Source organism: Thermobia domestica, chromosome 1 (assembly GCF_964235325.1).
Source record: "Thermobia domestica chromosome 1, izTheDome1.hap1.1, whole genome shotgun sequence".
NCBI lineage: Eukaryota > Metazoa > Arthropoda > Insecta > Zygentoma > Lepismatidae > Thermobia > Thermobia domestica.
In genome coordinates, this window is record NC_137454.1 from 110,238,895 (window position 1) to 110,253,539 (window position 14,645).

General features: G+C 35.8%; 1 long non-coding RNA gene across 1 annotated transcript; it reads left to right on the forward strand.

The window, feature by feature from the left end:
* The first annotated feature begins 258 nt into the window (after window positions 1-258).
* LOC145666447 (uncharacterized) lies at window positions 259-9,688 on the forward strand. Its single transcript, XR_014127748.1, has 4 exons — window positions 259-417; window positions 7,985-8,079; window positions 8,675-8,811; window positions 9,630-9,688. It is a non-coding gene; the product is annotated as an uncharacterized LOC145666447 (long non-coding RNA).
* The last annotated feature ends 4,957 nt before the right edge of the window (window positions 9,689-14,645 follow it).

Genomic DNA, 14,645 nt, shown 5'->3' on the forward strand with positions numbered 1-14,645 from the left:
TTCCGAAGTTGGTCGTCCACTGGGTTTTCAGGAGATCTAACCCGCATTCCCTCGCCAACGCTCGCTCGGCAATACTAAGTAAATTAATTAGGCGGTCGTCCGCCTAGGTTTTGGCTAAAAGCCTAACAATTAATTGCACTCGAGCAGACAGTCCTACCAAATTTTGACCTATTTCTTACATTTTCATGTCAGATTAGAGCATTCTATTTACTTTAGCATGCACTAAATGAGGAGCTCCATTACTATTTGCAGGTTCACTTCAGGAGTGCTCAGTATAAATACAGTGAGGAAGTATGGCATAAAAACTACAGTGCGTAAAACACAAAAGCATGAATTGTATCTAAGCGAGTCAGGGCAGGGGGGCCGAGAGGTAGCGAGGTGGTTCATCCGAGTAAGCAGGCGTGTCAGCGACAGGAGGTACACACATAATCTGGGACAGTGGAAGAGTACACTTACACATACAATACTTTCACGATCACTCAAAATCTATTTCAATATGCTGTGTGCTGATAGTAATTACTTGTATTCACATTCTCATTCCTTCACGAAAAATGTTTTGCATCGTACTTTTACTATACATTTTTATTTGGTAGAACCGTCTGCTCGAGTGAGCCCTAATTGGTTTCTTTGTGTACTAAAGTTTAATTTTTATTCCATCTAGTATTGCCGAGTGAACGTTAGGGTGTGAAGGTGGGTTAGAGCCCCCGAAAACCCAGTGGACGACCAACTTCGAAATAAATGCCAAGTGTAGTTGCCTGAGCCACGTTAGAGCATTTATTCCGAAATTGGTCGGCCGCCTAGCTATTGGCTAAAAGCGTAATTATAGATTATACCGCATTAAAGCGGGTTAGAGCCCCGCAGGGCTCGTTGTTTTCTGTCTTTATTATAGCTAAATGAGAAGGGGGACATGTGTTCTAGAACCTTGCTGCCATGTTCCTTATGTTACCGTTACATTGAAAAGTGTAACTTCCTCCAAATTTCTTTACAGTTATTTGCTTACCGCATTTTCTACATTTTATTTTAGATTTATTAAGCCATGACTTTTACTTACTTTTGATAAATTTTTCTGATTATCGCCAGCCATGTTTTCAATAAAAATGCTGATTACATTCGCATAATGCTACCGTGAAGTAACCTTGCGCCAAGTAGTTCCCTCTGCTTGTCAAATAGTTCCATGTTTATAACCGTTTATATAAGAAAATAAATACAACTCTCCCTCTCCTTATACATTATCAAGCACACAAATTAGCATATTATTGATTTCTTCTCGGTAAACTTTCAAAATTTTGCTAGGAACGGACGACCAACTTTGGAACTTAACATCTCATTAGTTAATTCTGAGGTTAAAAAAAAAAGTATTCTTCCATACAAGGCATGCCTACGAAAGTTCTTCCGTGGTATGCAAGTTTTCGCAGGGTCCTTGGCCCCCATCTCCATTGAGTTGTAATGAATATAGATAACAGCGTGCCGGCACGGTTCTAGAACGTTGATCCTTTTTCCTATTGACTTGTTATAAAGCTAGAAAACAACATGTCCTGAGGGGCTATTTAACCACCTTCACTCGCTGTCGCCTGCTCGGCAATACTGTAGAATTAAACATTGAGCTGTGGTACAAAAACGGACAAACTTAGCTACTAACTATATGTGGAGGCTTCCCGTTCTAGAACCTTCCCAGGGGCTTTTCTTTCCCCCATGTCGAAAATGATATAGATCTCTAGCTTCCGGATAACTTTCAGCGGTTAAACAGAGTGAAGTAATAGGGTTGTACTGCTATTTACTCAACGTGTTGGTAAGATTTAGAATGTGGTTGTTCACGTACCTCGCTGAATGCACTATTGTTTATGTTTTCGCGTTATTGCGCCTCTTGATTTTTGTAACGTTTTTCTTTTTTCTTTTTTTTACTTCACGTTTGATGGCGTTTTTGTATTGTTTCAGATGTGTGTTGCTTGACATTAATGATAAAGGAACGTTTTTTTAAATGAATGTATCGATTGTATTAAATATAAATTTTAACGTGGAAATTTATCAAATGAAATGAAATTTCTAGTGTAACAATACACTTTTTGTTTTACCGAAGTTAAGGGAGATGGTAATGATGAGTAACGAATGAAATGTTGAAACGAAGGAAGTGGAATTGGAAGCGTGAGTCACTACGACCTCGTGGAATGTATTGGTTATAATATTAACAATATAATGTTTGAGTGTATTTCTCGAAGTTCATGAGTGGAAATGGAAGCAGGATGCATTATGTAATTGCCTTGACACAACTTTTTTAGCTCTTTATTTTTTGACTTGCAATTCGTTTTTGGTTTTATTATATGTGTCTGTTTTGCTTTTAGGTTCATAAGTATTCCTATAGAATCAGCAATAAATAATCATAATAGTACTAAATATTTTTTTTTAAAATTTTGATTGATTTCAGGGGTTTGTCTTCTTCGAAACTTTATCCCAAAAAGTATACAGTAATAAGTACCGAGTGAAGGGAGATTAAGTTAGTTTCTTTAAGCATTATTTGTTTTGAATAACAGGAAAAAGGGGCCGCGGTGGCTCAGTGGTAGAGCGTTCACCTCTGGTGCGTGGGGTCCTTATTTCAATCACAGCCCGTGTCAAGTGGGCCGTGTATAGGATAAACCCATATGTGTGGGTTTTCTCTAGGTTATCCCGTTTCCTCCCACTTTCTTCATTCCACCATTTAATTCATCATAATTGCTACTTTCTTTAGCCTCGGTGGATAATCGTGGAACATTAACTAAATATTTCGTTTAAAAAAATTTGTGGCAAACAATAACGTCGGTCTAGTATACCGTTAGAACAGCATTCAATATTGTGCTACTTGTTTAAAGGAAACATTATTTCTGATGCGTAGAACGTGTAATAAAGTTTGTTGATTTTCTTTGAGTTTTCTCCAACCTACTTCAAAAGCAGTAGCTCGAAATGTAGCTCACGCTAGTGAGCTAAAAGTGTAGAACAAGGATAGCGTTACTGATATTAACGTAACTTCTAATACATTAATATATCGTTTTCGTTACAAAACAATACATTACAAAGCTTTTTTTTTTGTTAGGTAAGGACAAGCTACACTCTGTAAAGAAAAAATAGCGACACCTCAATTTTCAAGGTAACTTACACAGAAAACCATAGTTCCAGTCGGCTATAAGAGGAATAGAAGGAAATTATGAGTGTGATAGTTCATTTGCATTATCTGTGATACCTATGGTGTACAACGGCGCTTACTAATTATTTATGTATCAGTAATATTTTTTCCATATGTCACCTGAGAGCGTCTCGTATGTTATTGGAGTGAGAATTCTGCATTAAATTTCTGATGTGTACGCCTAGGTAATTAGCATATTGTGATTGTTCTCTCCTTTGTCATTGTTTGAACAGTGTCAAGTGGCAATATTGTTATTGTACAGCGTTGTTTTTGTATGAAATTGTTTCTACATGTGGACTGTAAACAAGTATGATGGGTAAGAAATCTGACTTGTCGCCACGTGAACAAGACATAATTCTTGCTTTGCACAGCTAAGTTACATCTCTAAGGGAGATGGCTAGAATACTCAAAATCCACCATTCGATTTTAGAAAGTGTAATTCACAAGCAAATATAGTATAAGAAACTTCCCGTCGTCAACAGTGTAATAGATAAAAGAAACCACCACCCAGAGCAGATCGCCAAATAAAATCAATAGCACTGCAGAATTAAGGAATGACTTCCCCAAAAATCGTTTCTATAATATGAAATGATCTTCGAACTGCAGTTACTCGTACGACTGTATTCTTCACGTAGGTTTGTGAGGCAATATGCTACTTGGACTTATGACAACTGGAAGCATGTTCTTTTCTCCGTTGATAAAAGTTTAGAATAGTGGGAAACGATAGGGCGTGAAGTTGTGGATACGAATGAGCGAGGAACTTGATACAGATTTTGTTTAAGAGATGAAAATATTCAGTTATTGAGTGATGGTATGGGCTTGTTTCAGAGCCAAAGACGTCAGAACAATGGATATATGTGAGGAGTCATTTGATGCACACAAACGTCTTGTACGTAAAATTCTTACAACAGCTAAAGATAACTTTCCTGAATAAAATATGGACTACTTCGTTTTCCAGGACGTTAATGCTTCATGTCACCAAGCGAAAATCGTTAATATGTGGTGCAAGAATATGACTATTCAAAGACTCATGTGGCCTCCAACTCACCTGATATGATCCAATTGTAAAGTTTGGTCAATATGAGCAGAAGATTCAATAGACAACTATCTCGGATAGAATGGAACTCATGGAACAGATAATCCGGGAATGATTCCATGAAATCAAGGTTGCATAATGCAATAGCCTTGTCACCAAAAACCCTCGACTATTCCCTGCACTTCTTAAAGCTCATGGTCCACATACGAAATCTAGTTTGATGTATTGTATCTCTCAATGTTCCGTACACAATATATCTTACTCTTAAGAAATTACATTTTTTGTTTTGTGCTATTATTGTTGATCTCTCATACTTTTATGTATAATTCTTCCCACAGCCGTTTTTCCTGGAAACACACATAGCCACTAATATATACATATAAATTCATTATATTCATATAAAAACCTGAAACTGCGGCGCAAGTATTAAGAATGAACTGCTCATTAAGAATATGTATTGTAATATCATCAGCAATTCATGTAAAAACTCATATTGGTTAATGTATGTTGTGAAAACCATATCCGAGGAAGTGTTGCTATTTTTTCTTTACAGAGTGTAGCACTAGGTTGTCCAATATTTTCATGTGACGACACTGCTGCAAGAACCGCTTCCGTCCAAGTGTGCACCAATCCAATTGTTATGCACATACATTCCTTCCCATACATTTCCTAAAACGCAATAGTGATACCTGTAATAATAAAATGTATATTTTGTATTTTAAAAAGGAGTGTTTTATGTGGTTGTTGGATTGGTTTGTTGCGGTTTAACGTCGCACGATTATACCTTGGCGGCCACAGCAGACGTAGACCTACTGATAATAGTAGAATACAAACAACTTTTACCATTCAACTTCATCCCATCGGGAATCGAATTCAGGATCACGTGCCCAAAAAGGAAGCGTGCTAACTACTAGACCAAGCGACCAAGTCCTGTGGTTGTTAGAGTGAAGTATATCAAAATAAAAAACGGCATAACCCGAGTTTCAGAAACATAATCCATTCATTTAATTGTTAAAGAAATTGTCGGTTTTACATAGTGGTCTCCATGGACACTGGATGAAGTGAATCACATGCGAATGTTGGCGAGGAATAAACACTTTAGTGGCATACTTTAGCAAAAGACTGGTTCTGCCTGTTAAGATGAACGATTGTATTATTTAATACTGTTCACAAAGAACGAGAATGGGAGAAAATTAGTCACTTTCTGTAATGAATATCTGTTAGATTAGCCGATATACAGGATGCTCTATTTGTCTTCTTACGCCCTTGCAACTTTGAAATTAATAGACAGAAACAGCTGATTTTGCACTCTTGAAATATCGGCAGAGGGGTATTCTTTGACATATATCTAATACCACCACTGTAACAGTCATTATTAATATTTAAATGGTTATTACAAACGGCATATGATCTTTATATCTTTTGGAAAAAAATCTACTTAATTAGATGTGATACCTACCTCAACACTTTTTCGAAATAAAGCCCTTTGAAAAAAATTCAAATTTTGAATTCATTGTAACTTTGTTTGTGTTTATTAGAAATACGTTATATCCTGACCGGAGTATTCTACACCTAAGGCACTTTCTATGTGCATTGCCCTATCCGCCTGACTTGCGTGGTTACTGTTGTAGAGACCTCCAAAATTGGTTCGTATTTGGATTTTGTGAAAGTGTAGCATCCTTAGTTTGAAATTTGTAACAACCTGACGTTGTGTTACTTGAAAAATCTTAAGATTATGTGTGGTTGGCAACACTGTTATTTCTGGTGGTACTAGCTAGTATGCCAAACGATATTCCCCTGCCAAAGTTTGAATGGTGAAAATGTTCAGCGGTTTTTGTCTATTAGTTTAAAAGTTACAAGAGCCTAAGAAGGAGAAATGGAGCACCCTGAATATCACAATATAAGTGAAGTTCAATACAGATTTTTTAATGGATGGTATTTTAGTTCGCTTATGTGAACAATGTTCCCTTTTCCTTTCTTACCAGAGGAAGAAATAGATGATGAATCATTTGCATATTTAACTGACGACATTGTCAAAGAGATTATACCAAAAATTGGCCCTAGAGTGATTTTTTTAAAAAAATACCAAGAATATAAGGACAGCAGGACAGAGAGTTCTCTCCAACGTTCTCATCACCTACATCGTCTGTAGCAAGTTGTAACATTAATTCACCTGAGGTAAGGTACAGTTTTTTAGGATCTCCAGTCCCTTCTCACTTTGCTTTTTGAGTGATAGCGTCCGCAATTGTGATGGAAATCATGCTTTGTTTACTTTTAAATGTATTTTAATCGTAAGAACTAAAAAAACTAGTAAGTGAACGTTTTAAAAAAAACTTCCGCAAGATTTTACTTTATCTAAGCTATAAAGCCATTATTTTTCCCCGTTCATTCATGCAATGTCAGTACAACGGTAGGTGGTCCAATAGTTCCTTAAATACATGGAATTTCACATCGAAGGCTCGATGGCATACGACACCAATATCTTCTTTACTTTTGTGTGTAATAGTTTTTTTTTTAATAGAGAGATTAATAACACATATTGAACGCTTACAACATGACTGTAAACTTCTCTCACGATCTTATGCTTTTTACTTTTAGGTTGTAATGAGTGAAATTATAAACTTTGAGCCGGATACTTTAATAGACAACTTAACAGCCAGTAGTAGTAGCAGCTCAACCAGTAAAAAACACTAACATTTCTAACGTTGTGGTAGGAATCATGTAAGAATTATTTTCTACTTTTTTCAGCATTATTGTAGAAGTGATTTTTTTTTTAATGTTGAATATGATTTCATTAGGATGAAAAATGATATGAAAACGAAATATTTAGTTTTATGACCCACACATGCCGGTTAGGCTCAAGGAGACGATGATGATGAGAAATGAATGAAATGGTGGAATGAAAATGGAGGAAACTGGAAAACTACGAGAAAACTCACGAGCACGGGTGTTGTCCACCACAAAGTCCATACAGCGCAAGCTGGGAAGGGGACCCCAAGCATTGGAGGTGAACACTCTACCTCTGAGCCACCGCGCCCCCACGTTAGGATGTAATAAGTTGGTTACTTGAGTACTCAAACTGAACGTTTATCTTCCGATGTAGTTTGTAAGGCGTTCAAAAGAATTAAACAAGTAGCTTATGTTCACGCCTCCAAAGTTTGAATATTTGTAAGTCCGTTAAAAAGTACAAGTTGGTAACATAGCTTTCAGAGGAAAAAGTAACCAAACATTCCAAACACTGCTCACTCTTCGATGTTTGAAATATTCAATCCCTATTTGGTACTCAATGTTACATTATTTTCAGATCGAAAATGGTGCTTGAACAAAACAGAAAACTTGTGGCTGTGCTTTTAAGACAGAGTTGTAGTTTAAAAACAGTTTCTCTTCGAACATGAAAATTTGAAAATAATAATGGATAATAGAGGCTTCTGCGAAGTTTAATATTTAGTGAAACTAATTTCTTCAGTTGTCTTCCCTTTTATTATTTTTTAATGATTTTGAACTTGATTCGAATCCCAGATCTCCGACTGGGTGATTTTCTTTTCTATTTCCAACGGGTTTTTACAATTCTACTATACTGTGATCAAGAATTTGTAACCTAGAAGAAAATATTTCGTTTCGAAACACACAACGACCTTTTTCTTGAGTAGGGCCAACTCTAAGGTTATGAGTGTTTGTCTTCTTATATGTCTATATTATTCAAGTCTCAGCTGCTAAAATGTTAATTATTAAAGTATATTACATAAGTGAAATAAGTATTGTATGCATGTACTTTCACTAGGAACTATTTGCAGGTGATTATGATGTTGTAGTAGTACAAGGGATATCACAAGAAACATGTGATGAAGTACGCAGTAAGGAAGTGAAAACGAACTTTGTAGAGGACTTCGTAAGTATGATTTTTCGAATTACTTTATTTGAAAATACGGTTAACGAAAAATGTATGATACGTTTTGTCACTTCTGTGTGCCTACTTCTCGCACATGTACAAGATGTACATGTGTAAGCGAATAATGACACCGTGCTTCAATTTTTCTAAATTCCGATCGCAGTCTTCGAAACCTTTTCAGATGTGGAGGTTGTAAAGTTTGATATATTACTGCTATAAATGATTACGTTTCACTTGTGTTTTATTTTTTTGCATCTTTAGGATTAGCATAATATTTTCAGATTGACAGACTGTCATAGAGCATGCTCCTGTTTCAGAGAAACATCATACTTGATATGTTCGACTTCAAAACATTCGGAGAACTAACATGTGTGTCCGACACATTATTGTTTTTGTTCGATTTCGTGTACATATTCCATAACATGAGCACTTTGAGTGTTTTAATGTTTCTTATATAAGATAGATGTAATTTTTTGGGGGGATTTCACTCTGCCCATCTCTTTATCCTACAGGGAATTGTACAATGTTATATGCGAACTGTATTCCTTACCAGGTGTAATGCTGTTTTGGTAAACACTACATTTATTTCTTACAGAACTTGTCCTGCATATTGAACTCTTATCTAGAAGGAAGAGAAGTATTGAATATATACAAGACAAAAGGATGTTTAAATCAAAGAACACGACAGTTACTCACTGATGTTATAATTCGCCACGTTGGTCCGAATACAAGGTATATTCATTTCTCTTGCCTCTTTCGTTATTTATATATATATATATATATATATATATATATATATATATATATATATATATATATATATATATAACTTTCAGTTGTGTACCTCTGACAATTTTCAGGTCCTGTACTGTGAAAGCACTCTCTTGAATAGAAAACTCTTAATGAAATATGTTTCAATTATTTACCTTTGTAATTAATCAACTGAAGTTCTTTTCATTTACAGGGATACAATTTACTGGTGGAACACATGTAAACGTTCATAAACTTGTGTACATAAAAGTAGTTGTTTAGAGGTTCATTTGTTAGAATTACTGTTGCTGTACTCACACTGTACTTACGATTATCCATCCTGTGTTTGTAGAGAAAGCATTTGAACTCCAAGATGATATGTAAGTTATAGGTTTTAGGCTACTTCTTTCCTGGGACTAATTTGATTTTTTTTAAAGGAGTGACAGTAAGGCGTCATTCCGTATCAAACAAACACAATATAAAGATTGTTTTCTCTTATTACGACAAGTACATATTTGTTCCGGGAAGAGTTCTGCTTATTATAAATTTTAAATTTTACTGTTGATATTGTATTCGGTATCATTATTGTCCCTTATCAAAGGGCACACCATAAAACACAAGTAAAAGTTTACACTGTGCAGCCACTGTGTGATGATGATGTTATTTCGTTATAATTGTTATAAAAGGTGTCTCATTTAATCGAATATTTGGTTACTGCTCTTGTATTTTTCAATTCTTCTTCCTTTGGGGGCATGAAGTGTAATTTTATTCATATTAATTTATAATTTCTTACTTCACAGGATTACGAGTGAAACTTTCACCAGAATAAGTGAAGCTATTGTTGACCTTTTTCCAACAGAAAATAAGGTTTGTAAAAAAAAATCATACGTGCAAGGCATAAGTCAGTTGTTTGTACTGTTACAAATGCGTATTTTCAATAAGTAAGCATTATCCTTCCTCTCTCTCCGCCAATTCTTCTGTATATATTGCAGCATTGAAAACTGCCTGATCTCAGTGATGAAACAATTCTTCTTCCTATATAGTACAAATCGATGAACAAATTCACGCTTTCTACTGTAATTTCTCATATTACAATAGTGGTACAGTAATACTGAAAGATTAAATGTGAAAGAGGCATATATTCATCAAGCAGGGCAATGCCAGGCACTATCTTTTATGTTTGTGTATTCCTTGACGGGTTCCGCGCGGTATAAGAATTAATGATGTAACCTTCGTTGCAGGCAGAACTGGCTTTCATTTTCAGTGGGAATGTTTAATGCGTTATGCTTTTAAATAGTTTATTTTGGGGGGAGGGGGGATTTTCCTTAGTCATAGAAGGCAAGTAAGAGATTTTTATCGTAACATATATGGCCATGATGTGACTTCTTTTCGCGGTCATTTGTCTCAGGTGTGACGCACTCAGGAAATAGCTCACAGTAAATGCCAGAAAAGTAAGAGAAAAGGGTGTGTCAAATTTGTTTCATTTCACATGTCCTTCCTTCACTTTTCTTACTTTATTTGCTTGTGTTTTTAACTGAATTCTTTTTCTTTAGAGTATCAGCTGTTCGAATTTCAGATAAAACTAATTTCTTTTATTTCGTTAAATGATGGTAGGAATAGTTATCATATATTTAATAATAATATGTATATGTGGTTTCTGTCATCACAGAAAGATGTATTTCTGCATGTTTCTGGTAAATGCTTATATGTTAACTACATGTATCATTCAGTATTTAAAAAATGACTGAAATGAAGTTCCTATTTTCATTTGTTTTACAGCATACATATTACATTTCCTACTCTTTGGCACAAGGGAGGAAAATTTTAGCAAAGGGGAAACTATGGGATAAATATAACAACAGGAAAAGATCACTCCGTGAAAGCGGTATTCTGAGTCGAAAAAGGCGAAGCAGTCAAGGAAATTGTAGCAATGAATTAAGTTCAGACGATATTCCAATAGTTCAAAGTAAGTTAGTATTCACTTTAAATGTTTCTATTATTCTCACTGTTTCTCAGGATTTTTATTGTTGCTTGTCGAATACATTTCTTGTTTATATCATATATGAAGGAGCATTTTTTAAATTGTAATTTTTATGTAACTTTATTTTAGCCGTCCCGGATGTTGCACTTAACCGACTTTAATTCTTTTTATCGAAGAGTACTTTTTTGTTCATAACATCCATCTTTCACAATCTTCTGGTACTTGCCCGACAATTTTTGAGAAGCAGTTTGGGTGTACTTCATATTTTCTGAGTACTCATCGATTGCCTCTCTAAAACGTGTTTAAAATGTACTAGACGATTGTGAAACGTGGATATTTGCATAGCGCATATCCTACTTTGTAAGTGATGTCTTGACCCGACTACAATAGTTCCTATAACAGTGGAGCTAAGGACCTTGATATTTCATTCTTCCTCGTATTCGGCAGCCCATGACTCCGAAATTATGCACTTTTGACCACAGACCCATATGGACTTTTTTCTTATTTTGATGTGAGGAATTACCTGTTTCAGTATGTCGGTCTAGTTCATTAACACCCTATATCTATCTATCTGTCTATATATATATATATATATATATATATATATATATATATATATATATAATATGGTGTTAATAGTGTATGTGTGTGTGATATCACATTATTACCAATACTAATTATCGTATTCGAAAGAGTGCATTTCAACATTTGGTGCTACTTTTGCAATATGCATTTTATAGGTTTAACTGAAGAAAACAACAATGAATACTTATTGTGGCTTCGAAACAACTTAGAACCCTGGGAGAAAGTTTTGGAATATTGGAAAAGAACATCTCCGCAGCGCCAGAGAGAATTCGTGAACAGTGATACATCCATTGCTGAATACTTCAGTCAGTATCCGATTCTAAAGCAACCACTTGGATACATGCTTGTAAGTTGTAATTTACATTTCCATTCCTATGTAATTTGTATTTCACATTACTTATATTTGGTGTCTTTTATATATAATGTTCGTTTTGTGAGGGAATGCAATGAATTGTATACTCAGTAAATAAAATTCGTAGGATAGCAGGTAACTGATTCGCGGGCGGACACTACTGTGTTCCACTCCCACTGCAGTGCTTCGCGATGGCTGCAGATTTGTGTGAGACGTTGGAAGTGACTGTGAGAGTGATTCATCTGAAATGCGACGTCGTTGTGAGTTGATGACATTTTGGAAGGAGTCCAGTGCTGAGTGCTCGACGTATGAAGCATCGGATTTCGGAAGTGGTACAGGAATTTGATTTCCCACGTGCAGCCGTGTCTAGAGTGCACCAAGAATTGATGGATGAAGGCGTCACGGGCTACAACGGGCCAAATACCTGGTGACGTTACAATGTTTCAGCAGGACAATGTGCTCCCACATCGCTACCAATATCGTTCTCGAATGATTCGAAGAACATGCAAGTTCAATGACTGAACTGGCAACCCGGAACCCTGATATGAACCTCATCGAGCATATCTATCATGCCGTTGAACTCAGGCTCTGTGCATTGGATCCGTGACCCACGAATAGGCAAACCTGTACATGGTGTCAACTGTCTCCGGAAGTACATCAGGGACTTGCAGACCAAGTTCCACACCGTATAGCGGCGCTCCGCAGGTCCAGAGGGGGCCGACCAGATATTAAGTGGTTATCTCATGAGTATTGCTAGGTCAATGTATAGTAGAAGTACAGTTACAAACTGTCAGAAGGGCGAGGACGTTAGAATCATTTGCGAACTATTAACGAATGAAATGTTGCCACCATTACAAAAGGGTAGGCACTTGTCATTCTTAGTAAGAATTATAAGATTGACCTGCTCCCTCCTTTGAATGTCCGCAAGTATGTGCTAAGGTGGACGGTGGGTTTAGGGAGACTGTGGTGAGGGGAAATGAATGAAATAGTGTAATAAAAACTATAAAAGGAAACAAGGGGTACAGCGCATGATGTTTGTCCTACACAGAACCCACTTGGTGTGAGCTAGGATCGAACTGGGAATCCAACGCACTAGAAGTGAACGCTCTACCACTGATCCATCGCTGCCCATTCAAGAAAAAAGTTGATTTTGTTTCTGAGCAAACTATTGTTTTCCTGCTTCGTTAAAAACGAGTGATTTTACTCAGTATGGAATCATAGTAAACAAAATTCAGGTTTTTGTTGTCCCAAGTAACAAAAGGACCAACTCACTCTCTTGCTATTGTTGCAAGCAGTCTTGGAGATTTGTGGCAACTGTGGCCAATAAGCCTGTGGTCACAAAAACCTGCAAAACGAAATATGAATGAACAATATATTACCATCATGTCGACATTTGCCTCGTTTAGTAGACCTGGAAAGAAATTATGTAGTACCTGCCTGGTGTCTATAAATTAGGTGTGTGGTGTCTATAATAACACCATACCATTTGTCGGATAATGAAACCCATGATTTTGATCATTCGTATTATACAAGATCCTTCGATTCAGTTAAAGACAAATATGATCCTGTAATAATCAATGGTAATAGCATTTACTCTTTATACGCATTGATCCGTTCTAGGATGAAGGTCAATAATGTACTTTTTTTTTTTTAGTTGGATGCTGATTTCTGTCATACATACCCTGACAAAGAGATACTATTCTATTCGAGATGGGCAGAAGAAAGTCCAAAATTAGAAAGAAATTTTAAGAGTACCACATACACAGCTCCAGAAGCAGTGGAACTAGTGCAAGCTTTGGAATTTGAAAATATAAATGCACGTAACTTATTTTTTTTTTTCATCCATAGTTGAAAAAACACGTTAATGAAAATAAAATTATATTAACCAGATCATATTGAGTATGAATTGAAGCATCAAGCTAACTAAATGTAAATTATTGGAGTGCTCGTTTCGTATATTCACAGATTAAAACAATTACGTTTTCTCTTCATCCTGTCTGGTTTCCTAAGTTACAGTATATTAAGATGCAGTTAACTACAATTCCATAACACATTCTGAATTATATATACTATACAAAGTGACGCAAAAAGTATTTTAGCATCTAAAGTATATCTCTATTGTAGTGTCCGACGTGGAAATGGAGAATGTAATTGGCGGAAACAGGCTGGTACTATGCACGTGATCAACCGCCCCGTTGCCATTGACAGCCAAGATGGTGTTGATCATTCATTTTTGATGTGATGATTCATTGACACCATTTCCACATTTGACATAGAGTGGTAATATATTGGGGTGTTAAGAGCCTTTTTTGACTCAGGTTGTATATTCGACATCGTTAATTATTTCTCTGATCCTGAGATTCAACATTAACGTAATAATTTATATTTTATTTCTTATCTGCACCTGTTATCTACATTCCACAAAACACAGATAATTACCGAAAAACAGACGTTATTTCTTAATATCTCACCGCAAGTAATGAAGAGCTTTAAATCATCCTGCGTTATACACCCATAAAAGCTTAGAAAAATCTTTCATAGGCTACTAAAGGTATTTGTTTCAAATGATTTAATATCTGGTAATTATGAAATCTCTTATAACTATTTGCATATTACATTCACATGATAAGCGTTCGTCATATGTTACGATCATAGACATGGAAATAATGCAATTAAGGGTCTTCAACACTAGCAAAAGGGTCTTCAACACAGCCAATTTTAGTTATTCTGGAATATTTTCAACAGGAATAAAAGTAACTGAAAGGCAAAGACACAGAGCACTAGAGAATATTATTGTGTACGTGATAACCTTATCACGACTCATCTATTTGCTTTCCCTCTGAGGGTATTTATAAACCCGCAAATAAATGCAAAATCTATAAACAGCTACAAGGTGAA